Here is a 13,306-nt window from a genome sequence, read left to right on the forward strand (position 1 = left end):
AGTCCCTGCCTCTCCTCATCAGCTGTCAGCCACAGAAACCTGTGAGAATACCCCACAGGTGAGTAGAAACAGGCAGGCAGCAGAGGTAAACAAGATGATTCATGCATGTCTCTTGACCTCAGCAGTGTTTCTCTTTCACTCCTGAAACTGCTAGCAAATTTAGTCTGCTGGTGTTCAGCTGCTCTCCAAACAAAACAGGATTCCTTCTGCGAGACAGTGCCGTGGGTTTTGACAGCAATAACTGTATCTGAGTAACCTACCCACAGGTTATCGCCAGGGTCGGACCTCAGTTAAATATGTCCCCCCTCAGCAAATTTTCAGCCCAGACACCATGCTCTTGAGGCAGTTATGACAGACCCGGAGTAAAAGCCGGCAACCAGTGGCAGTATGCACCAAAACGTGCTCAGGCCTCTGGCACCGCAACGAGGCCACCAAATGTTCTTGCTGATGCCATTCAGCTGCTGGAAATGAATTGTTCTACGGGCAACTATAATTATCAGGACAATCAGCAGAGGGAATAGCTGTCTTTCTGAATCACTGAACTAGAAAATAGGCTTTTGACAGGATCATCATAATCTCTGGCCAACATCAACAAAAAAGGATTCCAGCCCTAATGAAGCTGTCATGGGGCTATGCAATGGCTTTATTCGGAGTTCTTGTATCATCCCTTCTCATGTCCTGCCTCTTGCCAAGTCTGGGAACAGTGAGCTCTGGTTGCAAGTAGTAGCCATTATGCAGGAGCTGGTTGTGGATGCTCTGTGAGCCACCTGTAAGAATGGCAAAGCTATTCTTACAGCACTTTTTATATCACTTTAACATCACTGCTGCTGCTTGCCACCATACTGCATATGGTGGAAAATTTCCAAATTGCAGAAAGCCATCTTAAATTATATTTAAAAAAAAATTGAAAATAAGTCAATATATAAAAAAGCTGATTCTGTGTCCACTCATGATAACAACAATGCTGTTTGAAATGCCCCCTGCCAAACCATGTTCTTTTACCAGGTATGTCAGTGGGAAATTTCCAGGGTGTGATGCTTTGGAAGAAGTGAAAAATCAGGCCTGGTGGCACAGTTCCTAAATATAACAGAGAGAAGATTTACTGCTATAATATTTCTGCTTAATGCCAACAACTTCAATGTATGTTCACCATATTTTAAAAATACCACAGTAACATGTGAGTCTAGGGACTTTGGAGTAGAGTATTTAGACTTTCTATTAAGAATATTTACAGCATCTGGAAGCATATTAGATGTATTGCCATATTTAAAAAAAAAAAGAAGTTCTGAATCTTGTTTTTTATAGGAAAGAAACAGTCTCTTTCTGTTTGTAATCAGGTGCACGTGTATGGTGGGGAGGGTAAATAGTCTATCAGTCCCACATGGGAGGGGGTGGAGACCACACTTTTGGGTCTGAGTTGTTCTGGGGAGTAGAAATAAAGCTACGAATGAATGCCTAGAAGAGACACATTTGTTTGCAGCAGCAGGTGCAAGCCATATAGTGGTGGTACCTGCTCCTGAGAGCAGATCTGGCCTCACTGCACTTCAGACTCTCCCTCAGCAACACCAGCATCATCTTGCCTTCAACACAGGTGCAGACATCTCAGCAGTGCAGCCATGGCTGTTTGCAGTCCAAGCCACTGCAGACCAACCTACTGCCTGTTGTGGCCTTGCCGAGGTTGGTGAATACTCTTTATGTTGCCAGAACTATTTGAGAAGCAACTATGCTAGATCTGTGCCATACATAGGAGCTTCAATGGGAGAGTATGGTGTGAAAGAAGATTACTGTGTTGAATTTGCCTTTATGGCAGCAGGCCTTTACTGTGCAGTAATTTGGGTTTAAGTCAGAACTTAATGTTAGGTATTGTGTAGAGCATGGTTATGCTGTGAACAATGAAGAGCTATTAAAATCACGAGCCAGTCATAATGCATACTGACATGAAACACCCTATGGGCTACCAACTGAAAGGAGTGCACGGAGATATAATCCTATAAGAAAGTATATTTAATTTTGCATGCATTGTGGCTTTAACCTATTCAGAATTTAATTGATCGATTCTCTGTATGTGTTGATTTTTTTTGTCTGTTTTCAATTTTTTTGCTATACCATTTTTCTACAGATGGCACAGGGGAGCTAAGTCATGCTGGTGATTTAAAAAAAAAAAAAAAAAAAAGGAAAACTTTTTTAAAGGTGACCGTAGAGGAAGATCTCCTCTGCAGATAGGAAGGGTACATAGTGTTCTCTTCCTTCTTTCAAGATATTCTGCTGTACAAACACATCCAAGTCAGTGAGCCAAAAATGGTAAAAAGGTAGGCATATTCTATTATGGTACTTTGCTCTTATGTTTCCTCCTTCCTTCCTCACATCACAAGGCACCCTTTGTACCCTGGATATTAGTTTTAATAGCTGGAAAAAATTACTTTTTTTTTTTTAAAAAGTGGTTTTTATTTAGCTTGTAAGAGAACTTTCAAACACAATACCTTTGATAGCAGCTTAGTTACATGTCACTGGCTATATGCTCAGAGGGTGTAGCATGGCATAGTCCTGTGGTTTCAGTACAGCTCTGTAACTTATAGTCAGTAGTAAGGCCAGTCCTAACATACACAGAATTGGGTGTCGGTAAACACAAAGACATACTTACTTCAAAACCAGATTGAGTTGTTTAAGTTACGTTTCCACGTTTTTTTTAATCACACTATTTTGAAGCTTCACATGCCTATAGCCCCTGACACAAGAGCCTCCTATAACCTATTTCAGTGCAAAATCAGCTGGTCTGAACTGCCATTAATGGTGGCTGAGCTAAAGGAAGATGCTTTATTTTTTAGTAAAGCTGACCCAGTTTTGGGGGTGTTAATCATCATCAAATGTGAGGCAATAAGCTGCTGTGGACAATAACTTCTTCAATGCCCCAGTTGATTCCGCCAGCCAGTATTTAGCAATGGCCTCCTTTGACTTGGTTTAAGCTGATTCAGGGCCTTGACATAAAACTAAATAAGGAAGTTCAATACAGGATGGAGTAAAAACTATCTCCACGTTTAAATTGGGTTTCACCAAGCCACAGCAATTTCTTGTAGACTCAAATCAAAACCATAAGCTGGCCACTTGAAAAAGGAAAGAGGATGAGGCAGGCTCTAATTTTATCCTGCTTTCCCAAGAAAACAGAGTTTATGATAGCATCTTGGTTACATATATGTTTCTATTCTTCTCACTGTCCCCAGATCAAGTTTGATTTTGCTAGCCAGTTTCATAAAATTGATTAAGGGATACAAATCTCAAAGATGGTATGTTCCAGCAACTCATATGCAAATTTATGTCAGGGTAGACAAATAGATGTACACACATTTTGTGATCTATCAAGAAGGCAGCATAAATTTAGTCATGTCAGGCACAAAAACCCAAAACAAAACAAAAAACAGACGGAAAAGAGCCATGGGTAAACAACCCTTGTAAGCTCCACTTGCAAGATCTTGGTTCTTTCAGAGCATCCAAGCACATCTAGCACCAAATGGAGCAACATCACAACAGGTTGTTCCTGCCAGTTTAAATCATGTGTACCACTATGATCTGCCCCATCTGTGTCCTTCCCCATTCTGGATTGCCAACAGTGGAAGATAGCAGTCCTCAACCATTTGATGCTGAATTAAATTGCATTGCAGTTTGCTCATACTGACAACAATTAATCTGAATACCTGATCTCTTTTTTTTTTTTTTTTTTTCCTTTTCCCCTTGAGCTGTGTATTTTGTGTGGTAGGAAGAGGAAAGACCCTTGACTTCAGCATCTTTGCTGTATGTGCTTAGAATAATAGGGCATACATGACTGAATTAATTCCTGGTTAAATTCTGCTGAAGTAAATTGCCTGAGTTCACAGTCCTGGTTTCTGGCTTCTCTCCCAGCAGCAAAGAAGCAACTTCTGTCGAGTGTGCTGGTGAACGTAGCCGTGGTAATGATGTAGTGCACAACATGACTACAGAGAAGGGAGGTGCAGGCATCTTCCTGTTTGGAAGGTCAGCTGTCCTTGACATGTTTTTAAGCACTTTGTCCCTTTCACCCCTTGCTCTTGCTGGAGTACGCTAGCACCTCTAGCAATTTGTGATGGTTAGAAAAGAAGAAAGGGGTTGTGGATTGAAGTTCAGGAAAAGAACCGTGTCTGTAGTTTGTCCTTTCTGAGCTCTAGTTTGTCACCAAAAATAAATTCTTCCTAGGCAAAGGTGGCAGGTTCTTGATATGCTTTAATGATTATGAATCACAGAAAAGAGAATGCTGTCCTCAAAGACACTGTCTATCCTTGTTTGAGTGTGTATAACAAAATGGATCTTGTCAACCACACCTACTGCATTTTTAAAACATCTTTCTGTGCAGTGTTTAGAGGGATGCAAACTTTAAACTTTTGGGGATACTGTGACTATATAAAACTATAGCTTATGCAGGTCATTCAGTTGTTTTTCATAGGGAACTTGTCTGAAAATTGTTTTACTGTGTTGATGGGTTTTGACCTGGCATTGTCCCAATATTATGTTTAAGTCTTTCCAAATTTTTGTGTGTCATTTTCTTTTTTACCTATTCCTTCTTAGGGGTCTGATCCCACAAACTCTCTGTACGTGTATTTTACTGTCTTCAATTTCCTACCTAGGGATATGGGTTACAGTAATGACAACGTCAAACCAGGCTGCAGCTCAGGAAAAAGAAAGGACTGACTCACTGCCTGAAAGCAGGGAATTGGTAATGAGATAAAAGCAGTTCTACCAGTGACTTAAACCTGCTCATTCTGTTATCAGAAAGAAGATTATTTCTACTGCCATTTGTTCAGATAGCTCTGCGAGAAACACCTAATGGCTGTCACACTAAAACTAAAAAGTTGTTTGAAAAAGGGTTACTTCTCAGGCTGTTCTTGCTGGGTTTGTGAAGGTACAAGGGTGCAGAGAGACAGCAGTTGGGCCCTTCTGCGATGGTATGGTTGGGGTGCATAGCGGGGAAAAAGAGGCCACCTTCCTTTGCCTTTCACAGTGGGAAAGGAGGCAATGCCAGTCTTCAACAAACCTTGTTGGTTTGCTGCAATCTTCTGCAAACCTGTGAAGTGGGCAAGCAGCCCTCTCCCCCATGCCTTCCGAGATAACAATTCCTCCAGAGGAGACACTGACCAGTCCCCAGGGACATTTGTCAATGCTTGCCACGCTGTTCTTGTTCTCAGAAGAATGCCTTAAATTTTGCATAGTTCTTTGTCTTGCATCTTCGTTAGGCTGTACAGTTCCTCGTGGGTTTCTGCTGCTTGAAAAGACAGGCATTTGGGTTTTGTTCACTCAGTCTTGGTGAAAACAGGATTTTCCAAACTCAGTCAGCATTGCTGTTGGGTTTGAAATGTTTCCACTTAAGAATAAAGAGTTTGGCATGCAGCCATTTTATTGCATTGGGTGGCACTGAAACAGGTCTCTGCTGTCACCATCTCTCTTTCTCCCCTCCTCCCCCCCCCCCCCTTTTTATTTGCCAGTGGAAAAGATGGGTCAGATGGAAAGGTCTTTGTTGGCATGAAAAAGAAAGAGCTTTTTGTCCAAGCTGTATATATATACTCAGCTGGGAGAATGTGTTTTGTTGTTCTTTGGTTTTTTTGCCTACTGAGACAATGAAATCACTGTAACTGCAAAGGTGGATTTAGCTATACAAACGGTTGTGTATCAGCCTACTCCCATAAACGCCAAGGATTAGATAAACCAAAAACCCCTTTAGCTGATAAAAGAGCAACACTAATACGATTATTTATCTTATCCTCCTACCCTGAGGGAAGGGACCGTGGTCTTTAGTCTATGCTGATGTGGTAACGCGATACCTTTTGTGGAGGGCAAACTCCTCCAGAGCACAGTGTCTCCGAGGAGCCCTGTAAAAGAAGGTCGTGAGGGTTGAGATTTTCCTGCTGCTTGTCACAGGCCCTATTACAGCCCAAAGTTCTGCATTCGTTGCCTGAACTGTGGTAAGTTTTCCCCTAAGTTCTGCTAAGTACGGTGCAGGATTAGGCCTCTTCCCGGTAGCCGTGGGGAAGGGGGCTGCCCCTCAGATGGGGGCCGCAGGGGAGGGGGCTGCTGCGGCGTGCGCTGGGAGGTCTCGGGGCGCCCTGGGAGCTGAGGGGAGCCGCCGCCGGGGCCGCGCCCCCGCTCAGAGCCCGAAGAGGTGTTCCCCTGAGAGCGGGCACCGGTGCCTCCGCCGCGGCGGAGCTAGCCGGCAGGCGGGACGGCAGCGCCGCCATTTCGGCCGCTACCGCCGACGGCCGCTCCGCGCCCGCCAGGGGGCGGCCTCCGCCGAGGGCCGCGGCGAGCGTCTGGGGCCGCGCGGCGGGAGCCCGGGGCCGGCGGGAGGGGGGGGGCGGGCCGGGCCGTTGGCAGCGGCGAGGCGCTGCCGGGGCTCGTGGTACGCGGGGGAGCCACGCCGGGCTGTCGCGTCTTTTCCCTGGCTGTCCTGCGAGGAAGGCACCTGGGCGGCCGGCGGCGCCCGGAGAGGCGGAGGTAAGGCGGGGGCGGCTGCGGGGGCGGCGGGTTGGGTCGGTGCATGTGAGGAGAGAGGGCGGTCTGTGCGAGGGGATGGCTCGGTCCTTGTGAGGGGAGAGGTCGGTCCCGCCGCCCCACAAACTTCCCGTTGTGAGCGGGTCGCCGATTGGGACGCGCTCCCAGCGCTCCAGCCGCGCGCCCGTTCCCCATCGCGCTCAGCCCAAATGGAGGTGCCCCCCCTCCACCCCAGCTCCTCCCAACCCCGCGGGGGGCGGGGGGGGCAGGCCACACCTGCCAAACGCGGGGGCCCGGCCGGTGTCCGCCCCCGCTGGGGAGGATCTCCCGCTCCCCCGCGGCCGTAGTTCCCCGCCGGCCCGGGGCCTCCTCTTTCGGGGGGGGGGGGGGCGGTGAAACCCGCCCTCTGTCCCTACCGAAACGGCAGGTGGGCGCCGTGTGAGAGGGCGGGACGGTCCCTATGAGGGGCGCTTGGCTCCCCGGTCACTGGCACTGTGTAGGTACAGCAGCCGACTGGCCCGGAGCCCGTGGAAAGGTGCATTTTCCTAAGGGCTTTTCTTTTTCTATTTTTTCCTCCCCTCTTTTTCCCCCTCCCCACCCTGTCTCCAAAAGGTAGGTGGCTGCGTGCTTTCCGCCAGAGCTCCAGGGGTTTGCTCGGTCTTGCTCAGGGAGCTGCTGGCTCTGCAGACCTGTTGCCGCACGGTGGGCGCCTGGAAGCTGGCGGGATCAAGCCACACCCGGGCAGGGCGGGGGGGCTCCTGCCACCCGTCGTGTCAGGCATCGGGCGGGCGAGGGTGCACGCGGATTAAAGAGAGAAAGGAGGAGGCAAGTAGTCGTCAGACTTGGGTTTGAATTGTCTTTCCCGCTCCACCCTATTTATTTAAACCCAGCATGGTGTCCCCCTCCCAGCCCACTCGTCCTGCTGCCTTTTTGCACCGTACTCTGACACGGGGAGGTGAGATCCAGAGCCCTGCCTGCTGGTCCCGTTGTACCCATGTTGAGCAAAGGGATGGGAGCCTCAGCACCACAGGCTGGGAGTTTGTCTTCTGGCATGGCAAATGCTGAGGTACAGCCCATTAAAAACAGCAATTTTGCTGCAGTTCTTTTAATGTTGGGGATGAATGTAGTGTCTCAAGAAACCTGCCATGCAGCTGATCTGCCAGGTCTTTTAGTTGTGGAGAGACAGGCTCAGGGTGCCGGATTTTGCTTCTAGTTTGCAAGGTTGCTCAATGAAAAATGGTTTGTGTTAAACTCCTTGTTCACTAGTGGAACACAGGATTTGAAATCTCTGCAAGTCTTTGCAGCATCATGATGTGACGACCTGACAGCTGGTCTCTCAGAGGCTGACCCAGGGCTTGTTATGGAGAAATGAGTAATTGCCGGTGCAAAGACCAGCAAACCCTAGAGGTACCCACTGTTGGCTTAAAAGAGGACAGCTGCAGTGCAAGCACAGAGCGGTCCTGGGTGGCAGGGGCTCCTGGAGAGTCCTGCTTTGCAGCTGATTGATCCTGCAGATCATCTGTCTTTCTTCTGGCAAGACTGCTGCCAGCTGGCATTTGAAGATGTAGAGGCCTTCTTGCTCCCACTTGATGGTCAGATCAACCTGTTCTGGGGATGGTTGTGGGCAGCTCTCATAAACAAAATGTTCTGATTGATGCAGGGGTGTGTCCTAAACCAAGTTAGAGCAAGAACAGGTTACCTGTATGATTATCAGATGGATAAAGGGTGGTTGAGGATCCTTCCCACCCCTGCTTAGATTGCAGTGATTTCTTATATAGGCAACAGGATTGTTTCTATTCTCCAAGCCATTTAATTGTATTTTTACACACATATATAACTTGTATATAATGAGGGATACTCATGAGAAAATCTTACAGACATTCTTCTCAGACTGGAGAGTTTATGGGCCAGATGGTCTGCAATAGGTCAATGGAGAGCCTGTTTCCCCCTTTTCCACCATAGCAAAGCATGTTATTCAAAGACTTGCAGACTCTTCTGACTGGACCAACATTTGTGACAGTTTTGCTTCCCCACTCTGTGGGGCAGAGAAAAGAGCATTCCTGGCACAAAAAAAAAGGAGGAAACTGTCCTTTTGTAACAGAGAGTATGCACATCTCGAAGAGGGGGGGTAGGGTAGAAAGAAGAGGAACACAAGGTAGACAGGGCACAGACAAGCAATACTGGGTTCCAGAAAGTGCTAAAGAGCAAAAGGAGATGGATGCAGAATAGCGTGATGTTGTTTGGCATCAAGTAGCTTGGAATGATGATTTAATGCTGTTTGCCACAGTGTTGGTGTAGTAGCTGGTGCTGCTTAGAGCACATTAGTGAGTGATGTGAAACTTGGGACTGGACCAAATCACTTCAGCTCCTTTGCTGATATTTCTCTCATGATAAATGTTTCTGTATCAACTGCCAGCAAAGTACTCAGCATCATCTGAGATCCCTGAGGAAGGTACTTGTGTTCTGGAACAGAAACTAAAAAGCAGAGAGGGCCAAGTGCCCTGGGAACATGGATCACAGAGTCATTTGGAATAGCAATTGTTTAAAAATGGTACAGGAAAAACGTGGTACTGTTCTTTGTTTAATATTCAGTCTTTATCATGAGTCAGGTAAGCTAAAATCTCAGATGGAATAGTTTACAGACGAAAGACAATGTTATTTTCATTTTTCTGTTTTAGGATATTATTTCAGGATTAGATGTTTCAGTAGCATCTTTGACTGATATGAGTCTTGTGAGCCTCTTCTGAGCCGGGGACTTAGGCCTGTGCAAGTAAGATGGAGACAGAAAGCTGAAATGAGTAAGATATAACTGGAATTTTAATGCTAACTACTGTACACTTCCAGAGAAATTACCAGCTTACTACTGCAGTAAGCTTCTTTGGTGATGAGTAATTAGCACATCAATATATTAAAGGAAAAAGGCTTACAAATGAACTGCGGCTATGGCTGAAAATCTAATAGTCAGTCATACACAGACTGACTGAGAGGCTCTTTTAAAGGAGTTTGGACCAGACAACAACAGAAGAGGAGGTTTTGCTTACTGTTCTCCTGTGGTTGTTATGCAGTCTTGTTGCCACACTCTCCTTTCTCTTTTGTGCTGGTTCTCATATGCAGTGAGCGTTTTTCCTTGCATTACTTTAAATCTTTACCTTGGAACAAAAGTATGGATTTTGTTTGTTTGGTTTTGTTTGGATAATTTCCTGTTGGTCTGGCAAGCTCAGGAAAAGGTTCAACATGTGTTAGAGCAGGACAAGAAAGTGGGATTGAAAAGTGGGGAAGGGCAGAAGTGAAGGTGCAAAATTGGGGTCATCCTGTCTTGTGAACCATAACTTTAGTTTCATTTGCCTCAAAAAGATAAAAAGGGACTTAAACTAATCAAATAGCTTCATGGGAACACATTTTTTAAGAGCAGGGGCCTCATCAGTCAAGACTTTCCAAGATCTGTTGGATCTAGGAAATCTGTGTTCCCATTTAATTTAAAATATCTGCCGCTTTTGCTGCTGAGGGCATTTCCTTACCACACCAATACAATCAGAAAAAAAGGATTTTATATTTTTGTGCGAAGACTGAACATACCCTCATGCTATCAAAAGATGCAGGTTTTTAATCCAGAAAGACTAGCAAATTCTGTGGCTAGTAATGTGCAGTATATCCAGGTACTTTGTAACAGAGGACGTCTCCTGTCTTAAAAATAAGTCTTTTCCCACTGTAGTGGGTATTGGTTTTGGATTTTTGTTTTTGCAGTTTTACACTTACTGCCATTGGGGGTACAAAAAATGAAAATATTTCTATCATAATTATGCAGCTCTGCAGTTTTAAAACAAATGCTAGCAGACAGGTGAATGCAGTCTCTAAATCAAGGACTGGAGGGAGTGTTGAACAGGCATTCAAAACAGCTTGGGGAGACTTGACACCAGCCCTTGATGGGGTAGTACTCTCAGTGTGCTGAAACCAAAGTGTGACTGAGGGCTGTAAGAAATGAAGTTCCATTTTATTTCTCATCCTTTGGTCATGCATTCCTTACTCCAGCTCTAAATCTTGGGAGAACTGTCTTTTCTATCTCACAACTGTCTATATTTCAAAGTGATCCAACATTTCATTGACCAGTACAACGTGATACAAATGCTAGCAGTGAACATTTCAGATGGCGCTTCCTTGAAAAATATGGACTTCCACTTTTTCTCCTTTTACCCAGGAAAATAGTCAAGAAACTCTCCAGTTAGAGGATCTTGAAATGTAATCAATTTTTTTCTTAAAAGAAATTTCAAGTGGCTTTGAATCTCTGTGCTAATTCTAAGAGTCTTAGAATACCAGTTTTACTTTCTCATTTTAGTTTCTTTTTTTCCTTTGTTCTTGTATGGAAGTACCCACTGACATGATAATAGAGTGCTTTATAAGGTAGATATTGAAGTTGTGTGTTTCTGCAGTGGTGTCAAAACCAACAATTGAAAAAAAACTTGAACAAATAGACATATTTTTGTTGCTTTGGGTCTCCAGTTACAGTAATCATAAAAAGTTACAGAAGTTACAAAAAGTTTAATTGTAAAAGTTACATGTAACAACAGCAGTCTAGAATTTTTCATAGAAAAGTACAGTACTTAATTTCTAAATACTCCTGTAAGGGAAAAGGTCAAGATTTAAAGTTATTTGACTTCAAATAGTAGAAGACTATATATTCAGTCTCAGACAGTGCAACTCTTTCCACAAGAATGGAAAGTTGTGTATGTATCCTCATTGAGGGTTAACACTGAATTCCAGATGGGAAATGTGAAAATAGTATTGTCTACAATAACTTCTTTTTTCTTCTATAAGATATAATTAACTTCAACTTGTAAAAGCAAAGATTTTTTTTCAGAAAGCTAGCATAGGCAGTTCTTAAACTGTTCCCTATAAATGCTTAGCTGACACCAGTCAGTTAAGCTCACCTGGATACCCCAAATTACCACTTAATGAGTGTATGGCTTTACAACCTCTCTATTTCCCCCTTTCAAAAAAAAAAAAACACCTGCATCTTGAAATGTGAGTCACAATTGACAATAAAGCATGCATGAGTTAATAGGCATATCTGCTTTAAATTCATGAAAGTACCTCCCCAGAAGAGCAGATGAAGGAAGCGAATGTTTCCACACTGTCCAGGGATGGCTTTTGCTCATGGTGCTGTCATTACCTAGCCAAAATATGCTGTGATCCCATGAAAAATTAATGGAATCTAGTAGGATGTGGAAGGTTGTGTCCAGTCATAACTGCTGAAGTCTGTGCTGATTCTTGGCCTTTCAGGGACTGAAATCCAGTATGTCCAGGATAGATATAGATACATAGATACAACTTGACATCATCTTGCATTATTGTTGTGGTTTAACCTCAGCTGGCAACTAAGCCCCACCCAGCTGCTCACTCACTCCCCCCCAGTGGGATGGGGAAGAGAATCAGAAGGGTAAAAGTGAGAAAACTTGTGGGTTGAGTTAAAGACAGTTTAATAGGGAAAGCAAAAGCCGCGCATGCAAGCAAAGCAAAACAAGGAATTCATTCACTGCTTCCCATCGGCAGGCAGGTGTTCAGCCATCTCCAGGACAGCAGGGCTCCATCACGTGTAATGGTGACTTGGGAAGACAAATGCCATCACTCCAAACATCCCCCCTTCCTTCTTCTTTCCCCAGTTTTATATGCTGAGCATGACGTCATATGGTATGGAATATCCCTTTGGCCAGTTTGGGTCAGCTGTCCTGGCTGTGCCCCCTCCCAGCCCCCCATGCACCTGCAGCCCTCCCAGTCAGCAGAGCATGGGAAGCTGAAAAGTCCTTGACTAGTGTAAGCATTACCTAGCAACAACTAAAACATCGGTGTGTTATCAACATTGTTCTCATCCTAAATCCAAACCACAGCACTGTACCAGCTACTAAGAAGGAAATTAACTCTATCCCTGCCGAAACCAGGACAGTTATGCATTATGCATAGGGAAACCTGGGAAACCTCAAGTTCATGGGCTTCAGTTCAACAACTTCCTTAAGTTGAATATCCAAAATTGGGCTATATTAATTCCCCAGAGTAACCATACATTAAAAGAAGCAAATTAAAAAAAAAAAAAAAAAAAAAAATTCAGAATTAAATGTGCTTGAACATATTTTGCTGCCAGTAAACATCCCTATGGTGTCAATGTAGTTGCAAAGTGCTTAAATCAATAAAACAGAGATTCCAGAGATTGATTAATGAGGTTGTTGGGAAGTTAACATTAATTATGTGCCATATTGGTCTTATGCTCCCTATACAACCAGTTAAAGAACTGAGCTCTTACATTGGTGATTGAAAGTAGACTTATATTTAGGAGTCTGAAACCCATTATCTCCTCCCCCTGTTTCTGTAAAATAGAAGCACGTGAGAGTGAAGTGGATGGGCCTGATCTCCTTAGCTCAATGTCTTAATTTAGATGACTAAAATAAGGTAGTTCTAAGTATCCTGTTGTTGCACTCTGGGATCAGGAATAGTAATAGCATTCCATTAAGATCGCTACACCCAGAATTAGTTTTCCTCCCCCCCCCCCTCCCCCCCCCCCCCCCAAAGTGGGAAGGGATTTTGCTATATATATTCCATTTAAATAAAGGAAAGATGTGGGACTAAAGTTGCTGTCCAGACCTCAGACTTCTCAGGCAAAATGTTGATATTCTATCCTCAGGTAATGGTAACAGCACACTGAAATTTTTCTCTTCAGAATATTCCCTTTTTCTTCCCCAGTCCTGTATAGTGACAGTAATATTTTAACTCTTTTCCTCTTACATTCCAATTCAACATGTTCTATTTATGATAAACATATTTTAGGAGT

At 44.4% G+C, this 13,306-nt stretch overlaps 1 protein-coding gene across 1 annotated transcript in view; it reads left to right on the forward strand.

Annotated features, from left to right (window-relative positions):
* Positions 1-5,907: 5,907 nt before the first annotated feature.
* MOB3B (MOB kinase activator 3B) overlaps positions 5,908-13,306 on the forward strand; it is a 102,144-nt gene continuing 94,745 nt past the window's right edge. Inside the window, exon 1 of the mRNA XM_076362467.1 lies at positions 5,908-5,963. The gene's annotated coding sequence lies outside the window, so the exon portion shown is untranslated. The remainder of the gene's footprint in view (positions 5,964-13,306) is intronic.

This window comes from Aptenodytes patagonicus, chromosome Z (assembly GCF_965638725.1).
Source record: "Aptenodytes patagonicus chromosome Z, bAptPat1.pri.cur, whole genome shotgun sequence".
In the NCBI taxonomy this organism is placed as follows: Eukaryota; Metazoa; Chordata; class Aves; order Sphenisciformes; family Spheniscidae; genus Aptenodytes; species Aptenodytes patagonicus.